The following is a 13,680-nucleotide window of genomic DNA, read 5'->3' as shown; positions in this document are numbered from 1 at the left end:
ACCCGACGGGAGGGGTGAGCGAGTGAGCCCTGCAATCTAGAATTTGACCACTGATGTCACTGTTTTCAACCCATTTTACACACTGGCCCTTTAAGGCTAGTTCACATTACATGATTTTCACCCTGAGTTTGCGTCGCAGAGACTTGTAATCTTTTGAGTGTTCATACCTGGCGACATGTGTTTCTGTTATCGGGAGTCTTCTCAACTGCGTTACGACCTGTGTGTGCACACCACAAGATTTCTCCACCGAGCCCTCGCCGACAGAGCTCCAGATAACACGGTGACGTCACCAAACTACGTTTTTTAACTTGGATACGACACATCGTAAAGGCATGGATATTCTTCCCAGTGTTGAATCAGATCTGCCTCCAGGGCCTGGGTCCAAACACAGTGTGCTCCCAGTGATCCTGTGGATGCCACCATTGTTGGTGTTGTTTGCCGGCTTGTCAGTGTTGCCAGATCTTGGGAGAGAAACAAGCAACCAGGGCCATGGAAACAAGCCCAAAAGAAGCGACGGATATAAATATATATTGAAAGGCGACGTTTAGAGAGCAAGCCCAAAGTAGCAACTCCACTTTAGAAACAAGCCCAAAAAAGGCAGCCCGCGACTACTAATATTTGTACGCGACTTCACAAAAAAACAAGCCCAAAGTCGTGGCTAATACCTAGAACCTGGCAGCTAATTTTTTCCCCCTACTATGGCAAAAGCATGGCTCACCTTACTCTCCCTCTGATTGGCTAGTAGTCATTGCTTTTTTCACTGGATTTGGCATGGTTTAGGCATGAGGAATGAGACTGGTTAGGGTTAGGGTAAGAATGTTGGGGTAAGTCAACCAGAGGCAGAGTAAGGCAGAGTAGGGCGGGTCTTGCCTTCACCATAGTCGGAAAACAAATATCGCGACCTGGCAACCCTGCAGCTTGTCCTCCTCACATTTCTTCCATCCTCCTGCGTGCTGACGTGGGACGTATCCTGCCTCTCATTGGCTGATGCTCTTTGTCAGTCGTGTCACACACATGCCAGATATGCAGTCCCAGTCACAGACGAGGGGGCGACTTGCTGGTGGGCTTGTTCACACATGAGGACTCGCCGTGGCAGACTATCTGCTGACTCACCTCTGACCCAAGGTGGCTCTCAAGATCCTCTGCAACGTCAAAATCACGGTGAAAATCATGTAATGTGAATTAGGCTTTACTCGGCTGCCATAAGTCTCTGGTGCTCTATGGTCTGCACAATGCAGAAGATCTGGGTCACTGCATACAGTTGAATAAGAGCTTTTTGGGCTTCAGCTTTTGTAGGATTGAAAGGAACCCCCCTCCAATGCTGTAGCCAAGTCTCTTATACCTCCATACAGAGTCCTGCACTGAGTTGGTTACCTGCAAGTAGTCCAAAAAAGCTAACAGGTAAATATATGTATGTGTGTGTGTATATAAATTCATGGTTACGGGCACAGGTAAAAATTAACTACCCACAGATGGGCAGTGGGTAAGAACAAAAATATATTTTTCATTTTTTAGACTTAAACACATGAAAAAGATGAGCAGTATATGTACACTATTTTGACATCTAAAACCCTATTATCAAGCAGCAATATCTTTTATTTTGAAAAACAGTGACGCAAGTCAAACCATGGACCCCTTTGTCACATTCATCACCAACATGGAGGACTTCGATGATGAAACTTTGCAGCCTGAGGATGAGGTGGCAGCCTACATAGAGTTCAAAACACCCAAGGGGGATCCTTTTGAGTTTTACAGTGGTGGAAGGAGCATGCTAAAATGTTTCCTAACTTGGCAGTGATTGCGCAGAATGTTTTCATCATCCCGGCATGAAGTGCAGGCAGTGAAAGAGACTTTTCCTTCACTGGATTTGTAATTCAAGAATGGAGAACCCACCTTAATGTGAGTGACTGTAGTCATATGTATGTGTTAAATCACAGGTGCATGTCGGGTCGCAGGACTTTTATTAATGGGTTTAGGCTGGTGCGGCTTTGATTTATACATAATGACAGGTAACGGGTCGGTTCTGGTACTGAGCTTTACGGGTATGGATGGGTGCGGGTTTGCAAAAATGGACCAGTGCAAGACTCTGCCTCCGTAATCCTCCCTGGTATTAACCGGCATCTTTCAAACTCCACTTCCTGAGTTGGTAACGCAGGCTTTGTGTTAGAAAGTTGTAGTCTCTGTGCTTAATCCCAGATGACCCCTTATGACCTTATGACCTGGGTCCTCAATAGAGGATCCGCGAACCCTCTGGGGTCCTCAGAGTTACTGCAGGGGGGGCTGCCAAACTATTTTTTGATAATTTATTTAGGTTTAAATTTAACACTTGAACATGAATCTTACATATTATTCGCAAAGGTAAAGCGGCCTGTTCATAAAAATAAACCCATTCAATTTACAGCACACAACATTAAACAAACAGTTACGTACTATTGAAATACACTGGTAAGTTAGCAAGTGAGCAAGAGACTCTGAAATATCATTCACCATAGAAAACATGAGTGAAAGTGCCGGGGGTGAGGCTAACACAGCTAGCCATGCTACAGCTGCTGCTGAATTAGCAGCTAAAGGCAAATGCTAACAAGAGAAGACCCAAAAAATATTCAGAGAATTATTTCAAGTGCAACTCAGTTTTATACCAAATATATGGTAGGGGGTCCCTGCTCCATCCCTCTTTGAGCTAAGGGATCCTTGGCATGAAAAATGTTAAAGACCCCTGCTATACAGTGAATTAGTCATATTAGATATGGCATTCAAGAGGGTTAGATGTAGCTTGATATGCTGTCTCTTTCCACCTCTTAAAAAAAAAGCTGCCCGCATAAGGTCTCCATTAAATCATCATGAACAATCTCTGGGAAAACCTTTGGAGATGGGGAGGAGGATGTTCCCATATGGTTATAAATTAACATTCCAACATTCCCCAAGGAAATATCTATTTTTGTCAGAAAGATGCAGTAGTTCCAAGAAGGCATGGGACGATTTCACGATTATTTTGGCCAAAATAATTGTAATTCATGATTGGTCTATCATCCCAATAATCATCAAAATATGTTTAAAACTTGGCACCAAAATATACTGGAATCACATTTTGTTCAGAAAAAAATATTTTTTCCATTGCCTTACAGATAGGACACATCTTTGTTAAATCAACATCCTTTTTAGTGAAAAACAAACAGACAGACAAACAGACAAACAAACAAACAAACAGGCTTTTCAACTATTCCAAATGGCATTATAAATTCTGATTGTAAATATGCCAATACTTGAGACATATTTTGCTTTTTTGCAGCCCCTCTCATTCCAAAATCATCAAATACTATTGCTTTGTCAGTGGCTTTGGCGTCAGACACCAATGCCAAAAGCCGCCTTTCCCAGCGTTATGATTCGCTGCCAGTCAGCCGGTAGGCACCTGTCATGGCAGTATGATTTGCAGATGGGCAGTGTCAGTTCACAGCCTGTTTTCTTTAGAAAGTTTCTGCTACTGTTGCCCAGTTTCTGTTTGGGTGCTGCTGTACACAATATTCACAGTTATCCCTATAATGGAAATTTACTAAGCTCAACCTACTGCGAGTTTTTTTTTTTATTGCAGTCCACAATAAAATCATGTATCGTCTGATCCCTCGTTCCAAGAACAGTTCTTCTGCTGCTTTTTTAATTAAATGTTGTATGAAGGAACTTTTTATGAAATAGAAACAACAAAATCATCTCAGCCCAAATTGAACCCCAAAGCTTTGCTGTGCTCTACTGGGTTCAGGTAAAGTAGCAGAAGTCACAGCTTTTTTTTGTTTGTTTGTTTTTTTTACTAATAAAGCACCTCGTTTCCAACTTAAAGTCCACGGCATGGCACGGGAGCACAACAGACAGCAACACAGCAGCACAGCAGTACACAACACACTCACTGTCACACCAGCTCACATGGCATATGTTTGATTTTTTGTTTCTGTAAATCCCTAATGATGTTTAGTATATGCACATACAACTGTCCGTTTTGTTTTTTTCATGTATTTCCCACTCCAAACTGACCACAACAACACATCTAAATGTGAAGTAAGGGATAATGTATGGTGAGCCGGTGACAGTTGCAAAATAACTCCTGACAGGGGAATGGCTTACTACTTACTTCTTCTAGTTGTTAGTGCCAGTTTGCTCCTGACGGCCCTGCGATTTTCTCTTCCTTTCTTTTTTTTTTTTTCTTTTTTTTTTGCTGGGGACATGTCATTTTTTAGCCAAACATCAAGTGTTTTGTCCTCTCCAAAAATGTTAAAAGTGATTTCCTGAAAATGCTGCATTTTGCCACTCCGATCCTATTTGGCTTGTGTGGACTAACGTTAACTGATTTTGATGCTCCTCAGTCTAAGGCCGTTGCTATGGCGTCCCTAGCAACGGAGCAGCGGAGCAGCGGTGATACCTCAAGAAATAAACATCAATTTTGTTCATTGACCAATCAGAATCAAGTATTTAAGAGTGCCATGTTCTGTTATGTTGTTATTTATTTAGTTGTTGTTTGAGCTGTGTTTGGGGAATGTAAAAAGGGTTTATACAGCCTTGTAGCCCAGGTTCTGCTGTTTAATTTGATGTGCAGCATATTCTTTGTGATTAGTGCATTGTTTCACACTGTTTGCAAAGTTGTTCTCAAAGTCTCCCTGTTGGGGGACTTTCGGGTTTAACAGGTTTTAACCAACAATTTGGGCAACCCAATAATAGAAGATGAGTGCTCATTCTTTGTCAAAATACGTTAAAATCACATGGAATTATTCAAAATTTTCCCGGGGAGAAACCCCCTAACCCCCAGGTAAAGAATTGTTCCCACTTCTGGGCTAAATCCCCTGATGTTTTCAACTTCTAGCAACTCCCCTGGCTAAAGAGCTCAGTGGATAAAGAAAAATAATCTGACCTTATGGAACAAGTTTGTTTTGATCTCACTCCCTCTTGATTTAAGCTCTTTGTTTACTTTCCTGACTTCATTCTGGTGTGCTGAGCTGATCTGCCAGTCAGAGTGATTTCATACACCAGCTGCCCCGCAGTTGCCAACGCCGATTCATTATGGTGAATCGATGGAAAAAAGCTGACTAACGCTGACGAAAGGCAACAGTGAGGAACGCATCACAGCGACTTAGGCCACGACCACTCACCACTGGCCCAACATTGACCAATGGCTGACCGTTGGTTTGGTGTTTGATTTTTTTTTATATAATAAGGCCACTACTAAAATATACCAGATAATTACTGTAGAGAAAAGCTCCTGATAGCTATAGTTAGCTGCAACCTGAACCTGATTTCAAAGTAAAGTAATTTATCCAAAATGTTTAACAAGCACAAGGGAATGATAAAGGGGTCAACAGGAAGTAAAGGGGTTAAAACGAGCCCAAAATGTCAAAGTAAATTCACTATCATCTTTCTACTGAGTAACCACAGACACCTAAACCCTGGTGTTGTATTACAGCAATTTACAGTCACAACAGAGTTCCTTTAGTAATATAAAGGAAGTTATGCAAAACATTTGAATATCTACATTTGAATAGGAAAATAAAGAGCACAAACACACCAACTATAAGGTATGAAACTAAATTCATTGCTGAGCACCACAGACAAAGTTTGTGTATACTAATTTACCTTTGCTTTTACATCATGACCTTTTAGCGTCATCTGCAGTATTAAAGTCCCCAGAAAGATGCAGATTTCCCACACAAACTAAGCACATATTCACAAAGAAATGTGTCAAAGTGGTTTTAGAGATGACCATTACCTTTCTCACTGAAATATCAACACAAATAATCAGCTCCATCAGTTTTCCTGTGAATTACATAGCTGGAGGAGTACAGGCTTTTATTGATAAAGTGTAATGGCTTTCAGCTTGTGTCTGTCCTCACTCTGCTGGTCTCCAGTGTCCCCCCAGCTGTACACTTGGCCCCCACCAGTGGTGTTACCTTACCAGCAGATGGTGGCTGGTTGTCCCGAGGGGGAACCCACCAGCAGCATTCCCAACCCCCTCTGAGCTTCCCACCACCCCCACAGCACAGAGAGCCAATCAGAGCCAACAAAGCCTCAGTCAGCCTACTGGTGAGATGCAAAAGGAGACACACTAACAGACAAATCATCTTTGCTCTTCTGTCTACCTGTGGTTTCTTTACATTGTGTTTTCACAGGTTGTTTTGTTATCACATTGATCATCCTGCAACTTTTATGTCCTGCACTTTTATGTCCCTGGAATAAATATTTAAGAAAAAAAGCTTTTTCCTGTTATTTATATTATCATTGCTTAGAATGCTTTATTTCTCTTTCCACTATGCTTAAATGTTCTCTTGAGTGAATAATTTTTGGTCTATATTGCTATAACTACAACTGACACTGCTATCATATATTTCCTCTCAAATATTTAACTTTGGTACATGTGACTTTTATTTTTACACAAAGTATGGGTGTCCCTTAATATTGCTGTCATTAACACTACATCAAACATTTTGCAGGACAATAAAGTTTTTTCAGAGTTTGTTGCTTTGGTACCTATAGCCCCATTTCCACCAAGCTGTACGGTACAGTTCAGTTTGTACGCTTTGTTTCCCGTTTCCACTGCGAAAAGTTGTGGATGGTACCAATGGAACCGTTCCGTACTGTTTCCATTTTTGGTACCCGTTCTGTTGGGGTCAGATCTGGTACTAAAAGGTGGAGCTGTGAACACTGCAGTCCGTTGATTGGTCAATAGCGGACAGTCATTCTGCTAAGGGCTGAGTTGTGGCTGGTTTTGAGGCTGATGTACCCACTGTTCATACCGTGGGGAGTTTTATTCGTAAACTGTAACTATAAAATGAAAGGATGTTTTGCTGCCTCTTGCAGCAGCTGTAGACAGAGTAAAAAATAACTTAATTCAACGGGCCAACTGCCGGCAACTTTTAAGGTGGAACGTTAACCTGTAATGTTACTCAATGCATGAGGTGAAGACATACAGTATGTCAGTCAACACACCTTAGATATTCCATATGACAACTCTGACCATTACTTTAGTTTTTATATGACATACACTTAGTAATGAGGGGATCTTCAAGCATGTATACATTAATTTTGGCTGGGTTATGTGACAGAATATATTCTAATCCTCACTTGCAAAAAAAAAAAAAAGCGTTGCAGAGGTCATTCCGGCCGGTTACGGCAACACTAATCCCTTATGCTTGCCTTAGAATGACTAAATGCAGAAACCCGCTATTCTAAATATCCCACAGAGAGAGACTTTCACTGCAGCCTGCATTTTGTTCTGAAAATGTCGGCGTGTAACCCCGTCTATGGAGGATAAAGGAGGTGCAGACTTCCATCTGTGTCACCAATAATGAGGAAATACAGTGAGTGCTGGGCGGAGCAGTGAGTTACAACAACCCCGCCCACATTTAAGGGTACTGTTTGCGGTGGAAATGCTAGGGTCTAGGTACCCTGTCTGAAGGCTTACTTTTGGTTCCAAAGGTAAAATACTGAAATTGTTTGGAGGAAACGAGGCTTTGGAGGAAACGAGGCTTATGTCAGTCCGCTTTGACACTGGAGCACATGCCTGTTCAGAGGGGAAGACAGACATTTTGATCACCAGAAATGTAAGAAATTTTCTCATTTCTACTTACTAGCAATAGAGTATGTTTAGTACACATTATTACCAAACATGCTGTAGTTCACTAATGTTTTTGAATTGTAGTGCAATTTGTTCATACTTCTATAGAAACTGAGTACATTGCTAGCTAGCTCTGAAGTGATGTTAGCAAGTTTGACCAGTCAAACTTTTAGCAGTTAGCTAAAAATTCAGAAATGTCTTTACCACCACTTCATGCGATGTGGCGGTAAAGACAAATCCTACTGATTAATAACTTTTTCTTTGTTCCGAAAAATTACTATACAGATTTATATATTAGTTTTCAAATTTTCTAATTTTATGGTTAACTTAAGGGTTCATAGATATATGGGTCAATATATGGGTCCCAGTTATTGACCTGTGGTTGGAGAAATTTTATATTTCTTGACAGGATTTAGGAATATATAATCAATATGATATAATATCAATAATTTTTATCCTTTTTTCTTACAGTTTTGTGCGGAGCCTGGACTGCCTACAGAGACCGGACTTTTTCACAGCATATTCAGAGGACATGTAGCTAGCGGATCGTGAGGAGATGTTTGCTGTATGTGACAAAAACTTTTCAAGCTTAGGAAGACTTAGAGAGCCTTTAAAAGCAATTATAAAAAGCTGCCTCAAGCTGATAAAAAACTATTTGTGTGATCACAGCCTTACGTTGCCAAAGGTAACCTCATTCATTCTTTCATTCATTCACTGTAACAATTTATCCTGTTAGGGGTCGCAGGGGTGGGTGGAGCCTATCCCAGCTGACACTGGGTGAGAGGCGGGCTAGACCCTAGACAGGTTGCCAGACTATCACAGCATCTGAGACAGATAACCTTTCTCTCGCTCATTCACACATTCACACCTACGGCCAGTTTAGAGTCACCAATTAACCTGCATGTCTTTTGACTGTGAGAGGTAGTCAGAGTACCCAGATAAAACCCACGCTTACATGGGGAGAACATGCAAACTCCACACAGAAGGGCAGAACCCCGACTCTGGGTTCGAACCAGGAACCCTCTTGCTGTGAGGCCACAATGCTAACCACTGCACCAAATGTAACCTCCAATGTTTAAAATGACCAAACTAGACATAATAACAGTATAGCCTCAGTATAGCCAAAGTATTCAACAAATCTTGACCTGCAGGTGGTGCTGCATGAAATGTCATGGGTTAACCAACAACCTAATTGCCAGAATAAATGTTGGCATTGTATGCTTCTGAAAGCCTGTGGTATGTTACATTTTTACATTTCATATGTAGCAAATACAGTAAAGGAAATAAGTATTCAACACATTAATATTTTTGTCATTGAACATATTACCAATGCAGCTATTTGCATGAAATCTACACCAGACATTGATACTCAATAACCACTGTAACATTTTCAGTGGCCTCCACGTTGTTTTCCTGTGTGCTAACCTGTTTTCCAGCTTCTCCATGACTACAAATGTAACACACCAGAGATACTCATCTGCTGCAGGGCCTTTTACAAGGCTCTGGTCTACCGGCAATGCGAAAGGAGTTTATCAGTCAATTTAATGGGTTTTCCTTTGTTAAAAAAACAGCATACACACGCTAATTTTGGTGGGAAAAGGGTACGAGTATTGTAATCTAAGAAAATTAAGAGATTGTCTTACTGTAACTTTACAGTCTTAATCTATTATGTACACACAATATTTCCCGTCTGTCCAGAGCAACCCCTCCTCTGTTGCTCTCTCTGAGATTTCCTCTATTTTTTCACCATCAAGGTTTTTTTTGGGGACCTTTCCCTATCTGAATCAAGGGTCTAAGGACAGAGGGTGTCGTGTGCTGTAGAGATTGTAAAGCACCCTAAAGCAAGTTTGTCATTTGTGATATTGGGCTATAAAAATTACACTGACTTGACCCTGATCAAGTAGATTTCACTGGATAGGTGAGAACTTAGTCAAGGGATCACCAGACTCATATTTTCCAATAACCTAAAGATGATCAGTTCAGACTGAGTAAGAATGATTCCCACTGTAATTCACATTAGGATTTTTATCTTACATATTTTACATCATAACAATTTCAGATTTAGCAACATTATCTTCCATAAATAAAAAGGTGAATTAAGGTCAGTTCAGGCATGTATACTTTCCACTGCACTCCTGTAACACACACACATAGGTGCCATATTATCCCACCAGAACACTGCACTCTAAGAATGCAGGGTTACTCGTGGTCCCTAAAGTCACCAAAAGTAGATCAGGAGCCAGAGCCTTCGGCTATCAGGCTCCTCTCCTGTGGAATCATCTTCCTGTTGCGGTCTGGGAGGCAGACACCGTCTCTACACTAGACTTAAGACTTTCCTTTTTGATAAAGCTTATAGTAAATAAATTGATTGATAGTTAGGGCTGGCTCAGGCTTGCCCTTTACCAGCCCCTAGTTAGGCTGACTTAGGCCTAGTCTGCCGGGAGACCTCCTATGATACACCGAGCACCTTCTCTCGTTCTCTCTCCTTTGCTAACACTCATGTCCTGTTACTGCATCTCGCTAACTTGGCTGTACTGCATGTCACTAACTTGGCTTCTTCTCCAGAGCCTTTGTGCTCCACTGTCTCGCAGGTTAACTTATATCGCAGCGGTGCCTGGATAGTGTGACGTGTGTGGTTGTGCTGCTGCCGTGGTCCTACCTGATGCCTCCTGCTGCTGTTATCATTAGCCATACTTCTACTTACTTACTACTTACTATACACATATTGTCACATATGTATACTATCAGATATTAATATATACTTTCAACATATTGTACCACAATAGCCGTAATTAGAATTATAATATTATTACTTTAATTAATGTTGTTGTAAGCTACTGTCATTACCGTCTGTCCTGCATCTCTCTCTGTCTCTCTTTTTGTCTCATTGTGTCATACAGATTACTGTTAATTTATCATGTTGATCTGTTCTGTACGACATCTATTGCACGTCTGTCCGTCCTGGAAGAGGGATCCCTCCTCAGTTGCTCTTTCTGAGGTTTCTACCATTTTTTTTCCACGTTAAAGGTTTTTTTTTGGGGGGGGGGGTTTCCTTATCCGCTGCAAGGGTCCTAAGGACAGAGGGATGTCGTACGCTGTAAAGCCCTGTGAGGCAAATTGTGATATTGGGCTTTACACATAAAATTGAATTGAAAATTGACATACACACACAAAGTAAAGACCCACAGGCTCTTTGACTCCTGAAGTTCCTTTTAATGTTTCTGAGCCAAGCTGGTCACAACTTGTTTGTACCACTGAGCTTTTCCCTCTATAACTGTGCAATTCTACCTTTGTTCAACCTTTGTTGGATTACTGAAAGGGCCTACCAGTCACAGACCCAGCAGCCCAAAGTGTCAGGGCTCCCCCTTGCCATCACCTGCAAAGTGTCACTTGAAGAGACACGTACTGACCAGGAAGAGACTCAAAATGATGACAAATGCACATACGACTACAAAGAGACACAAAATGAAGATTATAAGATGCAAAATAGCTGCAAAGAGACTCACAACTAAAAAGGGGCAAAACAAATGAAACCAAATGACTATGAAGAGACTCAAAAAGACTACAAAGAGACTCAAAAAGACTACAAAGGGACTCAAAATGACTTCAAAGAGACTCCAAATGACTATGAAGAGACTCAAAAAGACTACAAAGGGACTCAAAATGACTACAAAGAGACTCCAAATGACTATGAAGAGACTCAAAAAGACTACAAAGTAACTCAAAAAGACTACAAAGAAACACAAAGCTACCACAAAGACACTCAAAGAAAGACTACAAAGAGACTCAAAATGACTATGAGACACAAAAGTACTACAAAGAGGCTCAAAATGACTACAAAGAAACAACAAATGACCATAAAGAGACTTTAGATGATGACAAAGAAATGCAAAGCAACTACAAAGAGACTCAGAATTACTATAAGAGATGCAAAACAACCACAAAGAGGCTCAAAATGACCACAAGGAGACTCAAAATAACTATGAGAGATGCAAAACAACCACAAAGAAGTTCAAAATGACTACAAAGAAACAACAAATGGCAACAAAGAGACATTAGATAACCACAAAGAGATGCAAACAACTATGAAGAGACTTAAAATGACTATAAGGAGAGGCAAAGCAACTACAAAGAGATGCAAAATGACCACAAAGAGACACAAATCTACAGAAAGATGCTAAACAACAATAAGCAGTAGCTCAGTCCATAGGGACTTGGGTTGGGAACCGGAGGGTTGCCAGTTCAAGTCCCCATCCGGACCAAATGCGGAGCGTGGCCTGGTGGCTGGAGAGGTGCCAGTTCACCTCCTGGGCACCTTGAGCAAGGCACTGAACCCCCCAACTGCTCGGGGCTGCCTGACCAAGGCAGCCCCCTCACTCTGACATCTCTCCACTTTGTGCATGTATAGGTCCTGTTTGTGCATGTGTGTGTATTTCGGACCTGTGTGTTAATGACAACGGAGTGAAAACTTGAATTTCCCCTCTGGGGGATTAATAAAGTATATATAAAAAATAAATAAATAAAAAGGCTAATCAGCTGTAAAGTCTGTGTGTCTTGCTCCCATGTGGGAGAGGAGCTGGGGCCTTTTGTACATCTGTGCAGAAGAGCAGATGTCTCGTCATCCGCCCATGGTCTAAACAATGACCAGTAAGTATAAAAACTCATTAGGAGTCATACTCTGTTATCTATTACAACATACTGTCATAGTAGACCTATAAAAGTAGTGAATATACAGACGTGGAACAGACATTGTGCCTGCAGGTGCTGCACAAAAAGCAAAGTTCAGCATCTAAAAGGAAACTCTAAAATAAAAATAATAATGATAATACTAATAACAACAGTAATAATAATAATAATAATAAACTTTATTTATATAGCCTTTCATACAAGAAATGCAGTACAAAGTGCTTTACAATAAGGGCAGTATAAGCACTGAGTGCTTCACATGAAAATTGACAGAATGAACATAAATGAGTTGTACAACTATAAATCATAAAATCAAGTAAGATTTTAGAAGAGCTGCAGCAGCATGAAGCATAAATAGAAAGTAAAAGCCTAAAAAGAAAGAGTGTCAGACCTGTTTTAGGAAGTCAGAGGTAGTTAAAGGCTAAAGTGAACAGATACATTTTTAGTTTTCTTTTAAAAATATCTAGAGGGGCGTCGGTAGCGTAGTGGATAGTGCCGGCACCCCATGTACAGAGGCGATGCCTCATTGCAGCAGTCGCAGGCTGGACTCCGGCTTGCAACCCTTTGCTGCATGTCACCCCCGCTCTCTCTCTCTCACCCCATTTCACTCTGTCCTGTACATTAAAGGCAAAAGCCCAAAAAATAATCTTTAAAAAAATAAATAAATAAATATTTAGAGAGCTAGATTCCCTAATCTATAGGTAGTGTGTTCCATAGTTTTAGGGCATAATTGACAAAGGCTGCATCCCTGATCTTCCTCAGGCTGTTGCTGGGAACCTCCAATAAACCAGCAGCAGATGATCGCAGTGTTCTTGGAGGCAAATAGTTAACAAGGGAGTTAGCAATGTAGCTTGGTCCCAGCTCATTTAGGGCTTTGTATACCAGGAGGAGGACCTTAAAAGCAATTCTAAGGGCTCTAGTTTCGCAGACCAGGCGAGGCAGAGGCGCAGCGCACCTGCGCTTCACCAACTGGGCGTGGCCAGGCGGATTTTGCAAGTTTGGCACACCGTGCGTGCTGGCGCAGCTACTTCTCTTTCCCACCTCCGTCCATCCTACCTGCGCAAGTCGGAAAAAGGGAGGAGAGAAGGCGTGGAGTGGGATTTACACAGCCCATTCACATCACACCAATCAAATGAGCCCCTCTCCTTAATTCGCCATGGCAGAAGAGAGCAGCAGCGTCAGACAGCCAAACTTCTCCCAGGAGGAAACTGATGTTTTGGTCCGGGAGGTCCAAGCTCGCAGTGTTCGAATATACGGAAGTGCGAGCAGACCTCCACGGGCTGATGATGCAAAGGTAGCCTGGGAGGAGATCACCACAATTGTAAATCAATGTTGCGTTTCTCTCGTGCGCGCGTGCACTCTCTCTTTCTCTCTCGCAGTCTCACTCTGTTTCTTTACTTTTG

This window comes from Epinephelus moara, chromosome 17, assembly GCF_006386435.1.
Source record: "Epinephelus moara isolate mb chromosome 17, YSFRI_EMoa_1.0, whole genome shotgun sequence".
Classification (NCBI taxonomy): domain Eukaryota; kingdom Metazoa; phylum Chordata; class Actinopteri; order Perciformes; family Serranidae; genus Epinephelus; species Epinephelus moara.
Note: the sequence above shows the minus strand (reverse complement) of the source record.